Below are 12500 nucleotides of genomic sequence, written 5' to 3' on the forward strand. Positions count from 1 at the left end.
GGGCGAGAGGGATGTATAGCTGCCTTTCGGTACACCGTGGTGGTTCCTAACTAGAGTAAGCAACCAATGTCTTTGATTAAAAACTGAACGATTTCACCGATTTCGATGCCAATAAAAGTATAAGAGGGTAGAACATTTGTTGATATTCAATGCTGGACAACGTCGGGTCTCCCTATTATCCTCGAGTGGCATCTGGCCTTTATAAAGTTTTATCATATTTAGTAAAATATATGCTTTGAACAAAGACAACCAAAACAAAAAGTAAACGAAAAAAAAAATTCAAGGAGAACAAAAGAAAGGAAAATATGACGTTGTTGATGCGTTTAATTTTGTTCCTTAATTGTTTAGAGAAATGATTATTTTCTTTCTTTTTTTTTCTTTCAGATGCCCCACCCCATGCGTCCCATCCGCTCTGCCGTCGCGTTTCCGCTTCATCTTAACAACTTTCGGTAACACTTAAGAGGCGACATTTTTAGAACAATCTATTCTATATTTTGTTTAGTTATCCTTATCTTTATAGATGTTGTTTCACGATGTTTCGGCCAACTGTTCCTCTGGCCTTCGTCAGGAATGCTGAATCGCTTAACTGTGTCTTTAGTAATTACTGCCTTCCATAGTTGTTTCACCACGTTTTGGGCCGACTAATCCTTTGGGTAGGATTGAGACCGCTATCCTTGTTCAATGCTCACCTGGAACCGTAGAGATTCAACGTCTCTATCCACTGCGCCACGTTGGATTTTTTGGTCTTATAAAGCCAAGATTTTTGTTTTGTTTTTTGTTTTTTGTCATCTGATCTTCCATTGTCGGGTCCATACCGAATGGTAAATATTATTTAATTATTGGAATCCTTTGAGATGAGTAATTTGTATATTTTATTTATTTGTTTGCAAACTGTTATCCTCATCTTTATAGTTGTTGTTTTACAACGTTTCGGTCAACTATTCTTCTGGCTTTTGAGAGGATTAGTTGGTGAGACGACAACAACTATGGAAGGCAGTAATTACTGATGATACAGCTAAGAGATTCGATATTCCTATCTTGTCGCGATTATCCACCTGATGAAGGTCAGAGGAATAGATGAGGATAATAGTTCGCAAATAAATAAATAAATATACAAATTATTCATCTAAAATAATTTCAATAGCTAAATAATATAATTAATATATATAATAAAATAAAGTTGTTTTCTCCGCCGTCTTCAGAAGTAATAGGAAAATGACTGAACACTTCGTAGGCTGATCTGTTCTGCACTTCAATTACCATGCTGACTGTCTTGCTATTTGTTTTCTGGCTTCCCTTACCACTTAAAAGTTTCGTCCATGGCTCAGTAAACGGCCGTGTTTTACTGTCTGTTTTTGCTTGTTTTATAACTTGAATTCTCAACTTAATGCGCTATTTTTTTACGAAAAGGTCTCTAATCTTATAAGTCTAGCACTATCAGCCAAGCTCCAACCTCTGTCCCATCGCCATGATGTTGCCTCCTTGTATCTGTTTTACAAATACTTTAATTTAATATGCTCTGATGAATTCGCAGCATTTGTGTCCCTTCAAAGTATATACGGCCGACTAACCAGACAAGCGACAAAATCCCACCCTATCACTATTGAGGCCCCTAGATGTCGGAAAGCCTTATACTCTAATAGTTTCTTTCTCATGAATTGCTAGACTATAGAATTATCATTCTGTTACCCGCTTGCCTGACTTTACTTGTATGCAGAAGTCCAAATGTAATGCCAACAGACATTTCGCGACTCAACTCCCCGCATAGTTCCCTCATAGACATTATCTCAAATAGTACCCCCTTTCGTTCTAAGTGGCAATACACAACACATTATTTGAGGTAAAACAAACACACACACACACACACAAAATAAATAAATAAATAAATATAAATAAAAACATGCTTACTCGTTTTTGAGTGAACTGTTTCTTGCTGCTCCCCTTCTTTGTTCTGATCACCGGTATTTAAGTTAGTAGTCCACACTTTTCGAGTTCTTCGCTATTTGTGATGAATTGCCAGGTTTGGAATACGAACCTTGTATCAGACATTAAGTGAGTCTAATACAGACCGCAATCAACAGCTACTCAAAGCTTCCCCCACGCCTAAAATGAATTCGGAAAAAATAAGAAAATAATTCTTTAATCGTATGTTTCTAATAGGAAAATCATTAAACAATAACAATTCGTGTGCGCGTGTGTGTGTCGTAACTTTGTTAAATACACATCGGGTTTTGCTCTGCGTACGTTAAATGGAAGTGAATTAAGATATTTATGAAGCCATGTGAGTGGGTTGTCATAATCAACCGCGATCAGAGTATTCTACAAAGAGGAAGTTTGGAATTATGCATGCATGCTAGGTGACTGTTTTTTCTCAATTCATTAAATACGCCTCAACTTTAATCCCTTAAGGGAGCCGTATAACTATAATATTTTCCAATAGATATTAATATTTTTAAACGTAAAGGCACTACTGTTCCATGTGTTGAAATTCGCATTAGCTAGAGCACTTTCCCTTTTGCCTGTCGAGAGTTGCTTTGAAACGGAATTCCTTTTTATATACACGTGTTACACGCCAAAGGTGCGCACTTTCAGTTTCCACTTTGATGTTGAACTGAATAAACGTGTAATAATCCTCTCTAATCAAGGGAATTTTCCCGCCTCTTGAACATAAATAGCATTCATGGAAACTCATGCTTTTGTAGTTGAACCCCCTTTATGGAGAGCTTGAATTGATCCACATTTGGAGAATCTATTGAAAAAACTACCGTCTTAGCTTAATTTCTGTCATGAACTATATTGAAACTTTCAACTATGTATAATCGCTATTCTACTAAATCTTGGAATTGCCTCCGCCAAGAAAGATTACTCAGAAGGCCACTACAAGTCCTGGAGCATACTGACTGAATCGAGAGATCCATTCAAGGTAGGTGTACTAGCTTTGCGAATTTCGTGTCTTCAAGGGTGTTTTACCTCTGTGAATTTTCTTCACACATGCTTATGCAATTATCAGTGCAGGAAGTGATAATTACTGCTGATCGGGAGTTTCGCAAGTAATCCACCCGATGATGAGATTAAAGAAATCGTCAGTTGAACAACGCAACGATTTGAAACAACCAGTGGAATCGGTAGGAGATTTCTTCAGAGGAATTGATTGAAGAATGGGATATGTTTTGAAGTCAAAGATGAAATAAGGAGGGGGAAAAAAACGAATAAAATGGCGTCATTTTTATGTTTGAAGTTTGAGAGTAGTTTTGCAACCTTTTACCTGTCGCTAAACCAAATAAACTATTATTAAAATGTGTACTTGCAAATCAGAAGAACGCGCGATCTAAAGTGCGTAGTAAACGGTGTTTGGTCAGATTTTGTTGCTGATATTAAAGACTTTCTGGTTTGGTTCGCTTACTTTGTGATTTGGTAAGTCACAAGATCTATAACATGCTGTTTTTTTTTTATGCTGAACTGCAAACTATAGTACACTCTCACTTCCTGCAATGATTTGTAGCATCTGGTCTTTCTCAAGAGTGACTTTTTTAGTACAGACCAGACTAGTGTCGATTAATTTTGATGATATAACAGCGACTGTAGTAGTAGTAGTAGTAGTAGTAGTAGTTGTAGTAGCGAGATTAATGGTCTCCTGTGACACAATGCGGCATATCAAGAGTGATTCATGCCAAAATTGTATATTCCAGTAAAAACGGACGACGTTAGTTTTTGCAATTTTTTGCTGGTGTTGTCAGATAAAGACCATTGCAAAATAGTATAGTCATGCTCCGGTACTTACCAGGATCGACGTTGGTTAACTTCGATGTGTCAACGTGATTATACCTTTTACCTAGCTTCTTCTCAAATTTATTCGGCATAATCATGTTCACACACCGGTTCTCGTTAGATCACTGAATTTAAACAAAGTTAAGCCTGATCAGTGCCAAATAGGTGGGCATTTGGGGAGTACCAGGCACTGTATGTAGGGAAATGTTAACACCTCGTTGCAAGAACTGGAAAGAAACTAATGTCGTCATCTCCTTTAACCTGGATATATATGTGGCTTAGGACGACTTGTGAACTTGATATTCCCATAAAACTTCCTCCTTCAGGGAAAAGCCGGTTCAACCCGCTTAGGGTGAATTCGACTGGCTTTCTCCTCAACGTTAGTCATTACTTAAATTGTCTATCCGAACAATCCTTGGAATGACTTTAAACTAGATCCGACTATATAATTCAGAGGTTTTGAGGGTGTTACGTGTATTTTACGGTTTCAAACATTACTTCAGCTGAAAAAAAATATTGTCAGCCAACTAAAACCCTTGTTGCTATGATGACCGACATGACTAGACATATTCCTTTTGTTATTGACATATTAGTTACGTCATTTATTTAAGTCGTCTATTTTTTTCTAACGCTGCTGTCATTACATTCTCTATTACCTCGCTCTATTCTCTCTCGTATAATTCCTTTATCGATCGGTTTCTACTCTCATTCACTCTTCTTATTATCATCTAAAAGATTCAATATGCAAACAAACAAGCAAGATTCTAAGAGTTTTAGTATTGTGTAGATGTCACACATTTGAAATATCTAATTATTGTGTGCGTATTTACATTTAATTGAAAAGATTTACTGTACAGATATCGGGGTTAAATACATTATACAAGAGCATGTTAAAAAAACGTGTTTGCTATGAGGACACCTACAAGTGAAAAGTTTGCCAACAAATGAAAAAAAAAAAGCAATAAAAATGAAAGCGAGATGAAAAGAAAAAAATTACAAAAAGTGGATTGTGTTTATATTTGGATTTCGGATTTCGTTCAGTGAATATCGATACAACACATTCCAAAGGAGCGGGTGAAGTTGATTGGGGGGGGGGGATAAAATAGCTCAGTACGTCATTTGAAATCGCGTTGCGGTACATGCGTGAGAGAGCTTACCGGAACTACTGGATGATGGAAGTGCCTTTCCATACGATGCGTTTGACGATATACAAAATGGACGCCATGTCGTTGTTCAGAGATGACGTCTCCGATTTCGACTAAACGAACCATGCAACACCGAAGAGCGCACCCAGTACATAGAAAAGGCACGTAGGATGGCGGAAAAGAAATCTATTTCCGTAAGAGATTATGTTTCGTGTGTAAGTGTCTTGTTAATTACTTAGTAAAACAGATATTGGCGAGTCACGTGGGAAGGTATTTACACAGAGAGAGAGAGAGAGAGAAAGAGAGAAAGAGGGGGGGAAACCTTACAATCTATTTACACTCCTTAGAGGATCAAGCAATAGGGAAGTAGAGATAGCAACCTAAAAAGAAACAATATCTACTATAATAGAAAAGGAACATTGTGTGTGTGTGTGAGTTCGTTCCCTATGAACTCAAAAACAGCTGGGCCGATTTTTATGCAAATCTCACACTAATTGATTTGACAGTGTTCTTAGATAGGTTTTGTATCGGTATATCTTCGATAAGTATCACTAATCAATAATCGAAATAATCCGATTAAAGAGAGATCAGGCGATTTTGACTAAAGTTAAAGCATTACACAGCCTAACATCACAAATGCATTTCAGACGTTTTATTACCACACAAGCTGAAAGGCTCGACAAATAAAAAAAAACTGTAGGTTCTTTGATATGATAGGGGCGCATTTGAAATGAATGTTTCTGTTTAAAGGACAATTTCACAATAATACTTGACTTTTCATTTTAAACTTAAATTCAAGCCATTATCACCGCACAAGCAGTAAGGCCAGACATATAAAATCAACAGTATATTATTTTATATTACAAAAATAATCGAAATAAATTAATTAAAATTTTTAGTGCGAATTGTTGGGTTTTATGACTTTGATAAAAATTCAATATGGCATAATGGAAAAATAAAAAGGTACTTGCAGCTTCTCTTTCAATTTTGGGAGTTTAATCATGTCAAATCACACTTCAATTCCTTTTGACGGATTGATTGTTGCTATTTCTTCTGATGAGTTAAGAGCATAATAGATTCACTGATTAATTAATTAAACGATTGATTTTGCGCCAGGAAACAGATACTGTCAAGAATTGTATAAGTCAACTGAATTAAAGGAATAAATTATAAGATGGTCAATATCATGAGTTTTGGAATATAACTTTTTGCTATTTATTCTCTCTCTCTCTCTATATATATATATATATATATATATATATGCGTGTGTGTGTGTGTATATATATAATTACTTCATTTAATCACATAAATTAATATACGAAGATATAATTTTATAAGTAAATTTTCAGCATTTACTTCAACAGTGCTCAATATATAGGTAGCGCTCGGTAGTAAGTTATGAAAATATTTCTGCTTGACGAATTTATGAAAATATATAAGCCTAACGAATTCTCACGAGAATGAAACGCGGAATATTCTGTGTAGCTTAATTGCCATATATATTTTATGACTTACAACATATGTGTGTGTGTGTGTGTGTGTGTGTGTGTGTGTGTGTGTGTGTGTGTGTGTGTGTGTGTGTGTGTGTGTGTGTGTGTTCCGGCGTAGACAGTCTACAGTGTTCAAACTTTAAATGGAAATAAAATATGGGCATGATCATATAAATTCGAAAAATCCAAAGTGCAGTTGCAATTGTGTTTTATATTTACGCCACACACACACACACACACACACACACACACACACACACACACACACACACATTTGTGGTACAGAATTTTAATATGGCTATGTAAAGACTGTACTTTCTTTTAAACATGATGAATTAAAAAATAAAAAGATTCGCATGGCTCCTTCAAGTTGATGAATTTCACACTGAAATCATTTTCCATTCGGTTCACAAGCGATTCTTTAGACCACCAAAGTTGTGAGTGGAGACTCTTTCACATGCTATGACGTCACTTCTTATTTTATCTTTTCTGCATTGTCTACAGCATGCTTGTTTTCCATTTTCAGCCAGTTGTCACGGATATGTATGAAGTGTTGAAACTAACTCTGAGTTAGTGGTTTATAGATATATTTAAATTTTTATTTTAATCGTATATACATACGAGGCTTGTTCCAAAAAAAATAAATAAATAAAATAAGCCTCCTATTTTTTAATTTAAAAAGTTCAAGAACTACAAAGTCGGGTGTGATACCACTAAAACAAGCGACATTTTGTGCTTCAGAATTTATTTTTCGACATAGCCACCATCATTCTCAATGCATTTTTCTCAGCAATGAACGATAGTTGTGCTTGGGCGTCCGGAGCGTGCTGTGTCATACAAGGATCCTGCCAAAAGATAGATAGATATGACACTTATTCATATAAGTGAACGTGTCTGTGTGTACGTCTGTGTGTACATTTCCCTACGCAATAACTCTGTCAATTTTTAGTCTACAGACTCGAAATTTGATATACAGGGTACTGAGATTTGGGAAAATCTTTGTGATCAGTTTTCAGCCAGAAATTTGCCTGTTAAGGGGTCAAATTCAACGATTTGACATTTGAGAACTCTACCAAACTCCTCCGACAATTTTGGGTCTAAACACGTGAAATTTTAGATATAGGTTCCTTGGACATGGATCTTAACTTGATAACTGGATTTGAGCCCAAAACAATAAATGTTAAGGGGTCATAATAGGGGTCAAAGTTAAACAAATTGACAGGTTTTTTTTGTTTTGTTTTTTGTTTTTTTGCTCAGCATACATGTCAAAGATAGACCACGATCAAGTCGACCTCGCACCCCCAGAACACCTAAACTCATAAAGGAAAAAACCGAGAGAAATCCATGAATATCCATAAGACAAATGGCAAAGGCAGCGCAAATATCATTAATGACTGTGCAAAGAATATGTCGAAGTGATCTACAAATGTCACCCTATAAGCTCCAAAAGCAACAGCTGTTCTCTGCACCCACAATTGCAAAGAAATTCATCAGAAGTCAACTCTCGTTAAACTATATTAGAGAGGGCACGCTCAATAGCATCATCTTCACGGACAAAAATCTATTCTAATTTCAACACGATTACTCCTGATCTAAAATGGAATACGTACATCAAATCTGTTTCCAAGGTTGCCGGAAAATGATGGGATCCTTCTATCGATCCAGTAGATATCTCACTGCTGATGCAATTCTCTACCTATATAAGAGTCAGGTACGTCCAAGGTTGGAGTATTGCTGTCAAATTTGGGCAGGAGCTGTTAGGAAGATTTTATCCTGTCTTGACAGAGTTCAGTATAGACTTCGTAGCCTAGCGGGAGATGCCCTTTTTTCTTCCCTGCAACATCTTTCTCATAGAAGAGACGTTGCGAGCCTGTCTCTGTTTTATTATTTTCATGGCAAGTGCTCGTCTGAGCTTCAATCTATGGCCCACTCTCGCCAAACATTCACGAGAAATACTCGTTTCGCTGTGAACACTATCAATAATTTCCCACAATATTTATCTGTGCCTAAACCTAAACGTATATTCCATAAACAACGTTTCTTTCTTAGAGTTGCACATCTGTGGAAATCTCTTCCGTTTACCTGTTTTCTAGCTGACCACAATATGACAGTCTTCAAGTTCAATGTAAACAAGTTCTTGATGAGCCGTTCCTCATAAGTAATCCAATTTTACCAAATTTAAACTTCTAACGATTACTATGATATTGCCCTTTTGACCATTGTACACTCTTTAACCCTTATCCTCGAGTGGCCTCTGGGTCTTGATAAGTGGTGATTCCCTTGTAAAAGAAAAATAAAAAAAACAAAAAGAACAGTCTCACAACCATCAAAATGATAGAGTCCTTACGAGAAGTCGTGAGGCAATACCTAATAATGCAGGAAAGGTTTTCAGAGCGCAGGAGCTATCATCAGTGAGTGTCTGGTCAGACTCTTCTTAGAGAAGGAATCTCCACGTGCTTTTCTCCCTCAAGATGTCAAGATTAATAAAGAACGTTACATTGAGGATATTCTTGAAGATGCATTAGCCTCATAGTGTAATTCTGTGTACGATGATGAAGTTTGGACTCTCCAACAAAGTGATGCGACAAACCACACTGCTCATGTAGCACAGAGACAATTGTCAGTCCTGAATCACCAAAAAAGAATGGCCATCCTCATCACCTGATCTTAACGCTCTTGCTTATTCTTTGTGTTCAGTTCTGCTCTACTCTTTGTCAAAATATTGAAGCTTTTAAAATAAAATTGAAAAAATTCTGGGAAAAAATACCCTCAAAGGTTGTGCATGCTGTTATAGATGATTTCCCCAAAAGACTCCGTGGAGCAGTGAAGGCTCAAGGCAAAAATTTGAATAATAATTATGCCATATTGTTCCTTCACTATTTATTAATTATTTTCTGTAATTGTGTTTTGTAATAAATTATTTTGTTGGGATAAATCTGAGTTGTATTTTGTAACAGTATGTATGCCCCTATCCTGTATATAACGTTGCCTTAGGGAAAGATGCTTCTCAGCGCTTTGGCAAACCTCGATAGTCTGCCCAGTATTTATTGAGGTTCGTTCTTCTGCATTTAAGTACATATCAATCAGTTTCATGTGCGCCATGAGTAAATTGCGTGAGTCCGTGATAAATCAGCCACCTCATTAAAACAACTTATTTAGCGATGTGCATTCATTCTGAAAGATCAACAGCTGACGTGCTGACGGTAATATCATACAGGATTAATGAATTATTTGACAATGGCTTTGTTTCTAGAACAATGGATTTTGGTATATCTAAGGCATTTGATACAGTTTAGTATAAGGGTCTATTTCATAAGATTTCCAACTACGGATTCCAACTACGTCCTCTCACTCATAAAATCCTTTCTCTCTAAAAAGTTTATTAAGAGATGATGGACAGAAATCCGAAGTTCACAGCTGGTGTGCTCAACTCTCTTCCTGATCTGACGTCCCAAACCATATTCTTCGCTCATTTGTCGACATCTATGGAGACGATACTAACATTTATACCAAGATTTCTAAGGCCGTTAAAGATCAGGATCTTTCTGATTCTCTCTCTGTCGATCCTGAGAGAGTGGTTAAATGATGTAAGAAATGGCTAGTTACCTTTAATACATCCAAAACCAAATTTCTATCTTTTCACCGCCAACGCCCTTATCCCTACTTGGCCCCAGTTAAAATAAATGTTTCTCGTCTTGAAGAAGCACACTGCTTGCACAAATTTCTGGAACTGACCTTTACCACCGACTGAAATTGAAGACCTACATCAGATCCATTGCTAAAATCACAGGAAAAAATAGTGGGATCGTTCTACTGCTCCAAAAAGTATTTCACTCCCGACACAATTGTTTACCCGTACAAGAGTCAAATGCGTCTTAAGATGAAGTACTGTTGCCACATATAGGGAGGAGTTACTAAGAGTACCGTTTCCTACTTTCTCACAAAAAAAAAAAAAACGTTGCAGGTTTGTTTCTGTTCTATCATTACATTTATGGTAGGTACTCGGCTGAGTTCCAATCTATGGTTCTTCACTGTAAAACGTTCGCAACAAATATTCGCCTAGTTACAACAACCCCACGCCCTCACGAGAATTCTATGAACAGAGTTTCTTTCCCAGAACTGTTTCTCTGTGGAACGCAATACCGTGCGTCTGCTTCCCGGCTGATTATAACATGCCCATCTTCAAATTTAATGCGAGTGAATTCCTATTGAGTCGTTCTCTAAAATAATGTATGCTCTACCCAAGTTCCACCACAACTGGTCATGTTGTGTTATTATGTACCTAACATCATTTTATCCTGGAGTGGTGTCCAGACCTTGATAAGTGGTGACCTCCGCACTCTCCCCCAAAAAGACTCATTTATTTGTGCTGAGATTAACATATGCATTTCAGGTGTTTAACAACAGAATTATGACTGTATATGTCGAGACAGAATAACATGGGAAATTACATTTTCTCTCCCCCCCCTCTCTCTCTCTCTCTCTCTCTCTCTGTATCAGATTGCTGTTTAAAGCTACAGAGTCACAACTCGTAATAATAAAATATTCATACGAATGGAACAAAGGCGATGACTTGCGTGTGGGGGTGGCTACCCACCTTTGCCATCCGAACACAACATCCTCGTCGTCGGGTGTCAAATGACGGCCACATCTTTTACACTCACTCAGTCATCGGCATTCTGTAGATTCCGACGACCAAGCCCGAAAAAAGTAACACTAGAGAATTCCACAGAGCGGAAATATTTGGAAGAACACATGTTTCGAAATATTCACGCAATTTCTTCGGATTGTTTCCGATTATGTAAACATTATATAATATCTATCTATATCTCTCTCTCTCTCTCTCTCTATATATATATATATATATATATACATATAGTATCTCTCTCTCTCTCTATATATATATATATATATATAGAGAGAGAGAGAGAGAGATAGATAGAGACTAGCAGGCCGCCCGGCGTTGCCCGTTTGTAAAGTACGAATAAATATCAAATTTAAATTGATGCAGAATTCCTATTTATTATAAACAGAAATACCTTAGATATTAAACGCAACGTTAAATTCCTTTCAAGAATATGAAGTAAAAAAAACGGAAAGAAACTGAGGCAGGTGCATGCAAGTATTATGTTTTAATAAATAGTCCACATCTTGTAAGTAAAAAGAAAAACACTCGAGCTGAGATCGAAAGCAAAAGCTAAAGATAGTGACATTGGAAATCTTTAAAAAGTGTTTTCAAACATACTTATCCTTAGCATGCGTAATATGTAATGTGAACAATACACGCATGCACATCTGTGAGGATAAAATCGGACGAGCCTCATGTCACAATTTTAAATTTTGACCTTGTCAGCAGCTCCTTTTTCAGATAAAACCGATTAAACAGTCTTCCATATGTCTGAATAACATATATACCAAATTTCAAGTCTTTAGATAAAAACTTTGTTGGCTATATAGGTTATGAAATGTGCTCACACACATTCTCACCTTTATAGATATATAGATTTACAAAGTATATATGTATATACATTTACAAAATATATATATATTCACAAAGTACATATATATATATTCACAAAGTATATATATATATATATATATATATATATTCACAAAGTATAAATACATATATTCACAAAGTATATATATATGTATATATATTCCTAAAGAATATATGTATATATTCAAAAAGAATATATATATATATATATATATATATATATATATATATATATATTCAAAGTATATATATATATATATATATATATATATATATTTTAAAACTATATATATATATTCACAAAGTATATATATATATATTCACAAAGTATATATATATATTCACAAAGTATATATATATATATATTCATAAAGTATATATATATATATTCACAAAGTATATATATATATTCACAAAGTATATATATATATATTCCTTCACAAAGTATACATATATATTCACAAAGTATATATATATATGTATATATTCACACAGTATATATATATATATTCAGAAAGTATATATATATTTATTCACAAAGTATATATATATATATATATATATATATATTCACAAAGAATATATATATTGACAAAG

The sequence above is a fragment of the Euprymna scolopes genome, chromosome 4, assembly GCF_053919585.1.
Source record: "Euprymna scolopes isolate OS-2025 chromosome 4, ASM5391958v1, whole genome shotgun sequence".
Classification (NCBI taxonomy): Eukaryota; Metazoa; Mollusca; class Cephalopoda; order Sepiida; family Sepiolidae; genus Euprymna; species Euprymna scolopes.